The following is a 14,950-nucleotide window of genomic DNA, read 5'->3' on the forward strand; positions in this document are numbered from 1 at the left end:
ATGAGACAGATCCTAAGGTGTACATAGACTCAACAGGCCAGCCTAGAGGAATACCTGAACAATGTAAAGCAATAAATGAGATTATGCCGGAATTTAAGTCTATTTTGGTATGGATAACTCCTAACAAGAATACAGAGTGGATTAATTACATTTACTACAACCAACAGCGGTTCATTAATTATACAGATGCGGCACTCTCAGCATTAGGTGAACAGTTAGATGCTACTAGTAAAATGACATGGCAGAACAGGCAAGCATTGGACTGGTTGTTGGCAGAAAAAGGAGGAGTGTATGTTATGTTTGGAGAACAATGTTGTACTTTTATCCCTAACAACACTGCCCCTGAGGGAGCATTTACTGAAGCTATGAATAAGTTGAAAAAGTTAAGGCATGAAGTAGCTGAAAATGCAGGGAGAGATCAGTATTCTTGGGATTGGTTTTCACAGTTTTGACATTGGGGAGCTATATTGACAAAAGTGGGAGCTATGATAGCAATTGTAGTAGTTGTTGCACTCAATTACTTCAGTTGCTTCTGGATAACATTGTTATCGTTGATCTGATATCATTTACATTATTATCTACAGGGTTAGTTATAAATCTGTCTGGTTTTGAATTAATAGTCTAAATTTTTTGCCTGATATTTTCAATTTTACCATTTAAAAAAATTCATGAAGTCTTTGCTGCTATATAATGATTGTGTGCATGTTTCTATTGTGGTCTTTTTACTCGTCAATTTTGCTACAGTATTAAATAAGAATCTAGGATTATTTTTGTTACCTTCAATTAGGGTGCAGCACTAAGAGCTTTTCTGTAGTTCAGGAGGCTCTCCTTCCATGCTGTTTGAAATACTACCAATTTAAATTTGACATCATTTACGTTCTAATTTTCAAGTGGTCTGTTTTAAGGTGCGTGTGTGTTTGTTATACCAAGGTGCTAGCTTTTTCTCTCTAATTTTTTTCTTTTAAGTGGAGCTACCTTATCTAGCATGTAGCGGAACGTTCACTCTAAGCATTCAAACATTCAGATGAGATAATAAATTGTTTCATAAAATAATTTATTAAAAATCAACTAAATCATATTTTCATATTCTAAATGTTGTAGTAGCCTGCTAGTGGGATGACAGAAATATAAATTTGCTTTTGAAAATTCTTTGACTACACCATTTAATCCACTGCTACTGCCCAGAGATCTCTGTTTCCTTTTCTGCCACCTGCCATTATGTCAAAAGACATTAAAAGTTAAGACTGAATAAGAAGTAATCTCTGACCATTTACCAGTTAAAAGCTTAGCTACCCTTGGTGTCACAGCAAAACCAGTGCCAATTTGGGCTGCTTTGCTTTTAATCACACTGTTTTTTTTTACATTGTACTTGATCAAAATTACATAATATTTTCCCTCCATACATTATTAAAATACATGTACAAACAGAAAAATCTATGGTTTGCCTATGTATACTGTACTTCTCTAGAAATGTGGGTTTTATTTGCTGGACTTACCAGTTTAAATGAACAGTGATCAATAAGAAGCTACACATTATCATAAAAAGAAAAGAACTATTATCTAAACAAAAACAGCACATGGTACAATCAGCAGGGTAAAAAAATCCTCAATGATAACTGCTGTCACAAACCTAATTTATAACATTTGTCATATAGTTGATTTTTAGTGAATTATTTTCTATAATAACTAACTTACCTTTTCATATACAACATACTGACAAAAACTCACCTGTAGTAAGTCATTCATCCTACTAGAAGTCTACTAAAGTACAACATTTACAATATGAAAATATGTAGTTGATTTTTAGCTAATTATTTTCTATAATAATTAACTTATGTATCCATATAATACAACATACTGACAAAAAGTCACCTGTAGTAAGTCTGCCATCCTATTACAACATTAAGAATATGAAAATGTCATGTAGATGATTTTAGTAAATTAGTTTCTAAGATAATAAACTTACATATCCATATAATACAACATACTGACAAAATCTCACCTGTAGTAAGTCAGTCATCCTACTGGGAGACTACTACAACATTTCGAATATGAAAATATGATTTAGTTGATATTTAGTGAATTAATTTATGGAAAATATTATTCCTGTTTCAATATAATACAACATGCATCAACATACAACGTACATCATCCCACTGGAAATCCAACTCCAATGTAAAGTTTTAATAATAAACAGAACTCAAACATAACAGAAATCACAAACGTAACACAAACATAAAACACATGTGTGTGTCTCTCTCTCTCTCTCTCTCTCTCTCTCTCTCTCACTCACTCTCTCTCTCTTTCAGCGCCAGACAACTCAGTGCCAGGCATGCATCCTCACAGCCTGGCCCCTCCCTCCTCCTCGTCACAGTGGTTTTTAAGCCTTTCAGGCAATTTGATTTGTCTCTGGGGCCTATAAATTTTAGATGCTTGTTCCTCACTCTGAGCTCTTTTACAGTTCATCTTGCAGTCCTCTGCACTTCCCTTTTGTTCCACACCACAATTTTGTTCTTGATTACATTCCATATCAGCATTCATTGTCAGTGTATCCATGGAATGAAACTTCTTGACAAATGTTGTGTTCCGGGCATATTACCTGTGGGTGACTGAATGACAACACTTTTACCCTCTCTGTGTATCACTTTGTGGGGTATACTGTGGAATGTTGTTGTGAACTTGTCTGTTTTGTCTTTTTTCACAAGCACTTGATCTCCGACCTCTATGTCAGATGTCTTAGCACCCCATCTGTGTCTGTGTGTATTTAGGCTTTTCCTTTTTGATCCGGATCTCTGTCTCGAGCTTCAAGATGTAAAGTGTTGTAAGGATCTGTAGACCATTGTGTACTTGCGTAGTTCTCTTTTCCAAACCAGACCTTCAGCTTGAGCAATCCATACTCATTTCATCATTGCTGCGGTTTGTCTTTCGACCTCTCCGTTTACTTGCACCCACTTTGGGGTTATTTTGATGCTGTGGATTCCGCTCTCCTGAAAAAACTTTTGAAACGGGCTGGACTTGACTCGAGGCCCACAATCCGATCTTATTGTTAAGAAAAGTCTGTGTCGACTGAAAATGTCCTCCAAACAGTCAATCACTTTTTCTGCAGTTGTGGATTTGAGGATCTCTTATCCGTAGTCTAAACTATAATAGTCAATCACAACAAGAATTGAATGCCCATTAGGCAATGGGCCAAGCAAGTCCATGGCTACGTTTTGCTAAGGCCCTTCAGGCATCACGGTGGGACAGCGGTTTGGGAACATCTGGCTTCGCTACAAGCTGACAGCCTTGACATGACCTTACAAACCTCTCAGCAGCGCCATCCATTCCTGGCCACCAAACCTTCATTCTTAGGTGCTGTTTTGTTTCCACTACTCCCAAATGGCCCTCGTCAGCCAACTGTAGTGCTCTGTCTCACAGCAACTGTGGCACAACAATCCTTGTTCCTCTGAGTACTAGTTGGCCGACAACACACAACTCACCAGTAATGTGTCTACAGATGTGGCCTTGCACGTTTTTTTCACGTGGTTTCACATGATTCATCACGTGTGATCAGGCGGCACCCTGCAGGCACACTTCTTGGAATTTAAATTAATTTGTTGTGCTTCACACAATATCCACCAGGTGGTGCATGGAACAACATAATGTAGCTCAACACACAGTAGGCTCGACAATGTTTAATGTGCTTTGCTGCTTGTTGCAAAACGGTTCTGAGAAAGGTTCACAGATCCGCTGGCCAAGCACAAGCAGATCATGGGCTTCAGTACAAGAAACAGCACCATTTGATTGGAAAAAGTGTATATGCTGTATACAGTATATGTCCTGGCAGACCTGCTATATCTACTAGCAAGCTGTGTTTGTTCAAATGAAACATGACTGCCCCCTCCTGGTCTTGTCTTTCCTGCACCCACAGCATGTGTGTGATCCTGCATGATACCACATGAAATCCCTTTTCCTTTGACGTGCATTTTCAATGGCCACATCTGTATATGCAGGGCAATGTCGAAACAACCTGTTTGAATAGTAGTTCTCAGTTCCTGTAATTCCACATCTTCTGCCGAAATCTGCTCCACTGCCTTTGTGGTCAGGGCATTTGGTGTCCCAGTAACAGCTACAAACTTCATATATTCCTCTGCTTTATGTGTGTGCATCTCGTCCTTTCCTGATGGTCCTAGTAGGTGTGATAAGGATCTGCAATGTTGTGCATTCCGGATATATGAATCACCCAAAAATTGTAGGGCTGTAGTCTCAAGACCCACCTTTCAATTTGTGTGCATGGTTTTGAACGAGAGCTATAGATTGTCTTCAATGCCATGTGGTCTGTGACTAGATCAGACTTCTGACCGTACACATATGGGTGCAATCGTTCACATGCCCACACTAGTGCAAGTGCTTCACATTCTGTTTCACAGTCACTCAAGCTCCTGCTCACAAAGCAGACAGGAACCATTTCTCCTTTGTTCCTGCACCAATATTGCTCCGATGCCCTCCAGTCTTCTGTAGTGACTTTCGTTGGTGCCTTTTTGTCAAAATAGGCAAGTGTCCTAGCTTCAGCCAGCTTATCTTTAAGTGCATTGAAAGCTTTCTTTTGCTCGGTACCAAAATGAACTTTTATGTTCTTTTCTGTCAGTCTGTTCAGAGGTTCTGAGATACTTGCTAATTGTGGTAAGAAACAGCTTCTATCACCTGCTAGGCCAAGAAAACTTTTCACCTCCAAAGCATTTTCAGGCTCCCTTGCCTCCACAACAGTTCTCACGGTCTCCGCTGTTGGGCATATGCCTTTCTGTGACAATAGCATGCCCATAAACACCAACTTCCCCATGTTAAACTGGCATTTTTCCGCATTCACCATCAAGCCATATGGATGAGATGTGATCTGGATGATAATGTGATCTGGATGAAATGTTCTCTACTCCTTCAATGGCAGTCAGAGCAGTGGCTATTCCATGCTTGTATTGCTCACTTGCTGAGGAAACTCCGAACACCAGTCTTTTGAACCTATATATGCCATTCTGAATGGCAAATATCGTGATGTGTCTCAACTCTGGTGTCAATTCCAGCTGGTGGTATCCCCATTTCAGGTCTAGTTTGCTGAATATGACTGATTCGTTCATTCCTTGCAAAAGTTCCTCCACTGTGGGAATCAGAAACCTTCCACAAGTAATAGCAGTGTTCGTTTGTCTCATGTCCAAGCACATCCTTATTTCCACTTTTCTTTTGGGCACAATAACAACTGGATTTACCCAAGGGGTTGCTCCTTTGACTTTCTCAATAATGTCCATGTCAAGCAGTTCATTTATATTTTTCTCAACAGCCTCACTAAGGTGGAACGGAATGCGCCTAAGGGGCTGTCCAAGGGACTGGCGTCACTGTCCTGTCTATGTGCAGGCTAATTTGTTTTGTGTTTAATTTACCCACACCGCAAAACAATTTGGGATATTGCTGTCTTATCACTGATTTCACATTACCTAACTAACCGCTGCAATGTTAGACCCAATTCATAGCACTCCTAACTTTAATTGCTGTTTCTTTTCCAAGTAGTGGTTCCCCACGCCCACAAATAACTGAGAACTCAGCTTGTGTGCTGCATTTTCCAATTCCTACCTCACACCAGAAATTTCCTTTCACTGGAACAGGTTCACTTGAAGAGTATGTGAACAGTTTTTTGTCTGACTTTGCTGAGCCGCATTTTTCTTCTTTTCTTTCGGCATTTCCCACGTTCCTTCATCTATGTTACTTGTTGCCCCTGAATCTGCTAACATTGGCAATCTGACACCCCCTACTGAGAATGTTATTCTGTCTGATTTGACTCTTTTTAAGGTATGTCTTGTGATTTTTGTTTTGCACATTTTTGCAAAATGCTTTCCATTGCACTTTCTGCATGACTTTCCACATGCAGAGCATTTTATAGTCTTTTGCAAAATGACCTGCCTGTCCACATCTGTAACATGTTTTATCTGAATCTGCTCTCCCTTTACTATATTGTGTTTGCTTCTTCAGATCTCTCCCTCCTTTCTTGGACATAAGACAGCTTATTTTAGCTCTGCTTCTGAAGTGATATGCATTGCCGCCATCTGCAGTTCAACACATTCTCACTGTGATGCAATTTCTAGAGTGTGAGCAAGAGTCAGATTTATGCCTCCCTCCAACAATTTTCTGCACACATACTTGGAGTTGCATCGACTGAAAACTGCATCCCTTATTTGATTGTCTATCAGCTCAAAAAATCACAATCCTTGGCTGCTTGCCTTAAATGCGTGACAAATTGTTGTACAGTCTGCCCCGTTTCCTGTTTTAGCAGATAAAATGTCTGTCTTGCAAACTTAATGTTTGACTATCTTGGAAGTTCAAAAACCTCATAATGAGGACTCTTGGTGGTGGTTGTGTGTGTATATACAGTTAGGTCCAGTAGTATTTGGACAGTGAGAGAGTTTTTGTGATTTTGCCTTTATACACCACCACAATGGATTTGAAATAAAAAAAAAATCAAGATATGATCGAAGTGTAGGTTTTCAGCTTTATTTTCAGAGGTTCCACAAAAATATGGTATTTACCATTTAGGAATTACAGCCATTTTCAACAAAGTACTTCCATTTTCAGGGGCTCAAAGGTATTTGGACAAAGTGACCTAATTGTACATATAACCATAATTTTAATACTTGGATGAAAATCCTTTGCAGTCAGTGACTGCCTGAAGTCTGGAGCCCATGGTCATCACCAAATTTTTGGTGAGTTTCCTCCCTGGATATGCTTTGCCAGGCCTTCACTGCAGCCACCTTCAGTTGCTGCTTGTTTGTGGGTCTTTCTGCCTTCAGGCTTGTCCTCAGTAAGTGAAATGCTCTATTGGGTTGAGATCAGGCGACTGACTTGGCCATTGAAGAATATTCCATGTCTTTGCCTTCAAAAAGTCTTGAGTTGCTTTCGCAGCATGTTTAGGGTCATTATCCACCTGCACTGTGAAGCGGCGTCCTATCAGTTTTGTAGCATTTGGCTGAATGTGAGCAGAGAGTATAGCCCTATACACCTCAGAATTCATCTTGCTACTTCTGTCAGCAGTCACATCATCAATAAACACCAATGAGCCCATTCCATTGGCAGCCATACATGCCCATGCCATAACACTGCCTCCACCATGTTTGACACATGATGTGATATACTTTGAATCATGAGCTGTTCCTTTCTTTCGCCATACTCTTCTCTTCCCATCATTCTGGTACAAGTTAATCTTGGTTTCATCAGTCCAAAGAATCAATTCCAGAACATGGGAGGCTTTTTTAGATGTTTTCTGGCAAAGTCTAATCTGGCTTTTCTGTTCTTGAATGTTACCAGTTGTTTGCACCTTGTTGTAAACCCTCTGTATTTACATTCATGAAGGCATCTCTTGATTGTAGATTTTGACAATGATACGCCTACCTTCTCCAGAGTATTCTGAGGTGTATAGGTGTATTTTTTATTTCAAATCCATTGTGGTGGTGTATAAAGTCAAAATCACAAAATCACTTTGTCATTGTCCAAATACTTCTGGACCTAACTAATATATACATTAGAAAAGTACCCCTGCTATCTCCCACTACGAAAGTGAAACTAGTGTCAGGATCCTGACTAAGACAGCAACAAGCATCCTGAAACTATACCCTTAAAATTATTTGATGCTTGGAGAAGCACACCACTTTCATGAAAATATTATTCTACTTATCACTGGTTTATGCATTGTTTTTGAATTTTTTGTTTTACACTAAATTTTTTGTATCTGCATCTTTGCGCATGAAATAAATGGAAATGTAGGCTACATAAATAGCCTACATACTAACCACATTTGTCCCTACTTTTAGTGTAACAGTTTTATTGTTGTTTATATAATTATACAGTAATATGATCAATAACTATATCATAATGTAGCCATATTAGGTCAAGCCATTTTATTATAATTTGTGTTGTGGACCTTGGTGTGAACATGTTTATGTGGGACTATGTATTTTAACCCTTTTTGGATAAAATAAAGAAAGACAAAAAAGGGAAAAAAAGCAAAAACAGAAAGGATTTGGATTTCTTGCATGTGTTAATTACTCGCTTACTCTAGTTACCAGTCACCTGTGAAGTCACCCGTGTCTTGATTATAATTAATTTTTTTTTTTTTTTTTTTTTTACAAAAATCACATTTTATCACAAAAAAACAAAATGGCAGAGGTAAAAAAAAAAAAAAAGCAGAGGTAAATGGCAAATATTAACCATATATGCTGTCTATATTGCTTGTAATTGAGATAAAATCAACATCTGTTAAGTACTTTACATAAATTGTTATGGCTATATTGTTTTAAAAACCCAATAATGTTGTGGGTCCATCAGACCTGCGAACATTGGGTGAGTAACAAAAATACGAACACCACAATGAAAATATACATATACATGCAAGTAAGGTATGCAAGTGAAACTCAGTAAAATACAAAGTGCTTATTTTTTCTTCAATCGCTGTGATTACTTACCCATTTATCTATGTCAACAGCCATCCCAGGCCAGAAAAACCTTTTTGAAATGGCATCTCTGGTCTTTTTTGTCCAGTATGAGCAGTGAGCACCTGTAGAGCTGTAATGAAAATCCCTAAAAATGGCATTAGCCTCCTCTGTGCCTCTAACCACTTTGGTTTTGATGACCTTACCTTACTTATTGTCAAAGGCAGAGGGTCTATCAAGAGTCTCTTATTTCTTCTCTGTAATGGATTGTCCTAAGTTATCATGTGCCTTTTTGGATAAATTATTATATAATTTCATATGGAAAAACAAATCGCACAAAGTTAAAAAGGAGGTTCTAAGAAATAAGATTAGTGATGGAGGTCTCGAAGTTGTTGACTTCACCCCCTTTAACCATGTATTGAAAGTAAATTGGTTGAAAAGATTCGTTAAAAAAAATTATTCTATATGGAACACGTTTCCTAATTTTATTTTTAAGAAAATTGGAGGCATTGAATTTTTGTTACAGTGCCCCTTCTCACTTCGTAAATTACCCATTAAATTCGCAAAATTTCACCAACAGTTTTTATTATCGTGGTTACTAGTTTACAAACATAATTTTTCACCTCACCATTGTTTTATTTGGAATAATCAGAATATTGTTTACAGAAATAAATCATTATTTTTTGAGAGATGGTATTTAAATAACATATACTTTGTTAATCATTTGACAGATGACAATGGTCAGCTATATTCCTTTTCAGAATTTTACAGGAAATTTGATTCTGGGGCTTCGTTAAAAGAATATAACACTGTATTTAATGTCATTCCTAGTGGTATAAAAACTCTATTGAAAGGAGAGCAAACCTTTAATCCTGTTTCTATATACAGGCCTAACAATTCTGTCTCAGTAGAAGGGATTTTGATTGTTGAGGACAAATTGCATAACCACTTTGTTCCAGTGTTCCAGCGTCTTCTTTTAAATGGATGGCATTGTACAATGTTAACTTGAATGTCGTTTGGTCTCTTCCACACAAATATTTTTTAACAAACAAAATAAAAGAAGTCACATTTAAAATATTACATAGATGCTACCCTTGTAATAGTGTACTTAATAAGTATATGCAAAATATTGAAAAAAAAAGTACTTTCTGTGATATAGAAGAGACCATTGTACATCTTTATTTGTGATTGTGTTTGTGTTAAATTTTTTTGGAATGAGTTATGTACCTATCTCTCAGATAAAACAAATGTTAGAATATGTATTAACACGTTTGATATTATTTTCTTTTATTATAACTCTAACTCCTGGATTCAATATATTGTTAATCTGTTTATTATAGTTGGCAAATTTTTTATTCACAAGTGTAAATTTTTGGGTAAGAACCCAGTACTGTCAATTTTTCTGGTTGACTATAATTCTTATGTTTTATCTTTGATGTGCATAAAAAACAAAAAATCATTCAAAAGTCAAAAATTGCTTTCAATGTTTAACCTTGTACAATTTTCCCCCTCTGATTTATGTTATTTATTTATTTGTTTGTTTTTTAGTTTATTTATTTATTTTACTTTCTATCTTGTATTATTTTTTGTATTTTGTACTCTATTGTTTTTGCCACCCTTTCAACGAGAAAAGAAATATGGCGGAACAGTGCATTTAAAAAGTGTGTAGCACTAAGACAATTCTTATGTGTTGTTATGTTGTTCATAGCATAATCCGCTATACACAAATGTGTTGTTCATAGTATAATCCGCCATACATGAATGTGTAAAAATGACTGATGGCAATTTTTTAAAATTAGCATTGAAAATGTTTTCAAATTACATTCATATCATCATTTTTCACCACTCTAAAAACCAGCCTGCACTGACTAAAATGTCTTTCTTGAAAATAAATTCACCAGACCTTCTCTTTGTGGGTTGGACATGCCAATTTTAATAATTCATAATATTAAAACTTGTCTCTTGAAAACTTGTCGTTTTTAAATGAATATATTGCCTAAATGAAACAGTGAATTACTCACAATATCTAAAAAGACCCTCACTGGCGCCACCTACTGGTGTAATTATGTGACTTACGGAAAGGGTTACTGCGCGAAACAGTGAACAAATCTGGATGAATCTTTTTGGTGAACAGAATCAAAAGATACGAGTCACTGGGATAAATCAAAATTACCACCACTACTGCCTTACTAGACACAGGTACTTAATTTATCCCTTTAGTCTGCTGCCACTAGAGGCCAATAATAATATTGCCACAGAAATGGCTCCAACAATAAATGAAACAAGGTTTTCTGCACTATTTGAAAGTGATGTCAGTTACAGTCGACTGCATTTTAGAATACCTTGCGATCGACGGCTAAGACGGAAAATCGTCTGTTCAGCACATTTTCCTTAAAAACAGGGGACAAGGTATGGAGACAAAATGTAAGAAACCAACAGAGAAAAGGTGGCAAACTGGAGGCAAACTTCCTTGGCCCTTTCACTATGATGGCACTACAAGGGACATGATACTGATTTTAACAAAGTTAATGTAGATCACTTAAAAATATCAAAGGTGGAGCTGCCCCAAATCAGTGGCCACAACAGCAGCAGTCCAGGTCTCAGCATCCCGTGCCTCCATAGCAGCACCAGCCTCAACAGCCCCAGCCTCCACGGCAGTATCAGCCTCCGGTACATGCACATACTTCAGTTGAAAATTTTATTTGTTTAATACTGTTTGTCTTAACAGATTATCTAAGCAACCTGTGATTTTATTGTGGGATGCAGGACCCGGATGAAGCACAATGGGTCATTTCTTCACATTGCAAAATGTAAAAAATGAAATGAAATATTTTTCTGACTTTAGCAATGTTAGGGATGCAGTGGTAATTACAAAAATCTTCTGCATCATCAGCATCTACTAATAAAGGCATGATTAATTTTTGTGCTCATTTTGTGTAGACATGTAAGGTTATGTACTTTCCATTGTACAATGTAGAAAAGCAGAACACAACATTTATGTTGGTGAGAACTTCTAAAAATCAAAGGAATAGTAAGAATATTAGTTGTCAGTTAATTTAGAGATCACCTATATTTAGGAATACCCAATAATGCAAAACTTACGTAGCACTACACATCCCTGTTTTCCCAGGTTGGCTGTGATGGCTGTCAAAGGTGGTACCACCATGAATGTGTACAAAGGCCTCCAGTGGATGAGGAGCACTTGTGCCCTGTATGCAAGTAACGGTGTCACTTGTTGTTATAAATTTATTTTCTATTAACATTTTATTTATTACCTATGCCAAGGAGGTTATGTTTTCACCTGCTTCTGTTTGTTGGTTTGTTTGTCTGTCAGCAGGATCCAGGAAAAAGGGGCGTAGCCTGGAATTTTTCCCCCACGTTTTCTAACATTGCAAGACAGGGCCTTGGCAGAGGTATGCACTCTACTGAGTACCCTACTAGTTTTGACAGTATTTAATTTATTATTTACTCAATAATTATTGTATTAGTTATTTTTGTATTATTGCTAGAATATTTCTTTAATTATTGATATATTTATTTTGTTTTTTTCTCAAAAGACACTTTATTTTAAAAAAAGTGGTGTTTCTTTTGATGCTGTTCATTGTTTAATTACAATAAATTCTGTATATGTTCACAATGAGTGAGTTTGTGTATGCATTTCACAAAAGAAGAGTTGGGGTGAATATGTTTAACCACTAAGCCGAAAAGTTTCATTCATATTACACTATCATAGTGGGAGATGGTCAGAATTTTGTCATCAAATACTCTTGAGAGTATAGTTATAGGACTGATGCTGGTAAGTGGTGTAAGTTTCATGGATGTGACACCTTTCTTGTGGGAGATAGCAGGGGGTGCACTTCCTGGCAGTACTTGAACTTAAGTGTATGAGTTACAAAATACAAATGTGTCATTATATGATATATGATACTGATATATTTTTTGTTACAATATATTATCGTGCCATCTTACAAGCTTCTTTTGTAGGCTCAACTGATCAAGACAAACAATAATATTTGTTTAAGTCCGCTGAGGACATCTAGTGGACTTAAACAACACTGCAGTCTCTGCCTCTCTGTTTGGAAGTTTCACGAACTTGTTCTCTGCCAGCTTGCTAGTCCTTACCCTGCTGCTAAACAACACTCCTACACACTTTCTAATTATATCTGAACTTTAATTTGAAGAGAATGTGACATGGAATGAGAACACTATTGATTTGTGTAGGCTGTTATTCGTACTAAATTGTGTACAAATATGAGACATGAGTCATTTCGTTCCTTTTGCCATTTACTCAATTTATAAATGATTAAAACGTCTTGTGGTTATTATTTGTACGACTGGTTGTTGTTTTAAGGACTTCAGGTCACCATTTCTCAAGGAAAGCGATTGCATTGGACTTTTCAACTTTTACATGCAAGTTAACCAGTTTGAGGTTGGATATCCGTGAGCGGTTTTCAAGCTCGTCGAGTTCGTGTGTAAGGAGAGCCACTCGTTTAACTCTTCAGTCTTGCCTTTCTCTGAATTAACTGTCCTCAGCATTGCTAATGCACTCTTCAGACTCGTCCATGCGACCAGAGAAGTCTCTCACATCCCTATTAACCTCATTAATTGCATTCAAGACTCCATCAATCTTTGTGGCAAAATCATTTCTCATCATGTCCAATTTTTGAATAATATCCAAGTTCTGGGCAGTTTCGGCCAGCACTCCTTCTGACTGGAGGGTAGTGCTATCGTTACCTGTTGAGCTAGCTAAGCTGCTCACATCCCACTTGTCGTACTACTCAACTGGGGAAGAGTCCGCTTTGTTTTTATTTTTTAAAATTTTCAACGGCATAATAACACTTACAAACAACTAGTATTCGTGTCAGTGTTCTTACAGGATAATGTACAGAAATTTAACTGAATATCGCCACAAACTCACAAAAAGACATGTACTCAGTTCAGCGCTATAGCCACACCCCATACATGCATTTTTTTTTAGTTATAGCACCCCTATGGGCCAATTGTTAAGACATTTTAGGGGTGGCCAGAGAGTGTCTGGTCATGTATTTTAAAATTCGTAATAATTTGACTTTGCAATCAGAAGATATAGCTCTTGTAGTACATACAGGCAATGGCCTAAAATTTCATTGACCTGTAGCAGCCAAATGGTTTGGCCAATCAAAATTGTTTTAGTATGTTTTTGTCAGCAAACTCTCTGCATGCTTTATGCTGCTTTATGCTTATACTTTATGCTGATCAAAGGATGGCAGAAATTATTACAGCCAAAAGTAATTAAACCATATGGCAAAAAGATGCAGGAGGACTCAGGAATTCCGCTGATATAACAAATTTTACTTTATTCCCTATATAAACCAAAAGGTTAATTAATTTATTATAGCACCCCCTTCATGTGTCATTTCATTTGGCTGAGTAGGGGGTGGTATGTGGGATATAATATCCAAATTTGGTAGCAATATGTCAATGAAAACCCTGTCTTATAGCTGTGTAAGTTGGGCTCCACCTCATTAGAATTGAGTGACACGTGGTGGCCATATTGCTTAAAACGTCAACATGTTCACACTCTGTAGTTTGTTAGGACAAAAATCCTTGGAAAAGTTCTCAAAAGTAGGTTTTGCATATTAAGCAAATTATCAAAAAAATTTGAGTGGATGGAGCTAAATGCTACAAAAGGCAAATTTTGAGGGCATTAAGTAGACAAAGCATGGGAAAAAAGAAGTTTCATTGTACCTCTTATTTTACAAAATATATGCTTGTTTTTAAGTGCAAAAACATGAATAGCACCCCCAAGAGGCCAAGTTGAGTGAAACTCTATCAGTTATTAGTGGTCCTTAGAGGACCACTAATAACTTACTCGTCCTGAGGAAAATGGTGAGAGAAGCCGAAAGGAAATACAGAGACAAGATTGAGACCCAGTTTGAGCAGGCAGATTCCATGCATCTGTAGCAGAGCCTGCAGACTGTTACAGATTACAAACCCAAGCCACCCCCACAATTAATAATGCCAGTGCCTCCCTAGCCAACGAATTGAACATCATCTACTCATGGTTTGAGGTTACCAGCACAGACCAGGACAACTGTGAGTACGAACCATCAGGTCTAGCTGGAGAAGAGGAAAGACTGGTCATTTCAGAAAAGGATGTGAGGAAGGTGCTACACAAAGTTAACACCAGAAAAGCATGCGGTCTGGACAACATCCCTAGATGTGTGCTAAAAGTCTGTGCTAACCAACTAGCACCAGTCTTTACCACAATTTTTAACCTCTCCCTCAACCAGAGTGTTGTCCCCACATGTTTCAAGTCTTCCACCATTATTCCTGTCCCCAAAACCCCCCGTCCTGTAGCACTCACGTCTATAGTGGTGAAGTGCATTGAAAAGCTGGTTAGAAACTACATCTGCTCCCTCATCCCCAGCTGCCTAGACCCATTACAGTTTGCATACCGGTCCAACAGGTCTACAAATGACACCAACTAAACCCTACACACAGCCCTCTCCCACCTGGACCAG

This window comes from Pangasianodon hypophthalmus, chromosome 17 (genome assembly GCF_027358585.1).
Source record: "Pangasianodon hypophthalmus isolate fPanHyp1 chromosome 17, fPanHyp1.pri, whole genome shotgun sequence".
Lineage (NCBI taxonomy): Eukaryota > Metazoa > Chordata > Actinopteri > Siluriformes > Pangasiidae > Pangasianodon > Pangasianodon hypophthalmus.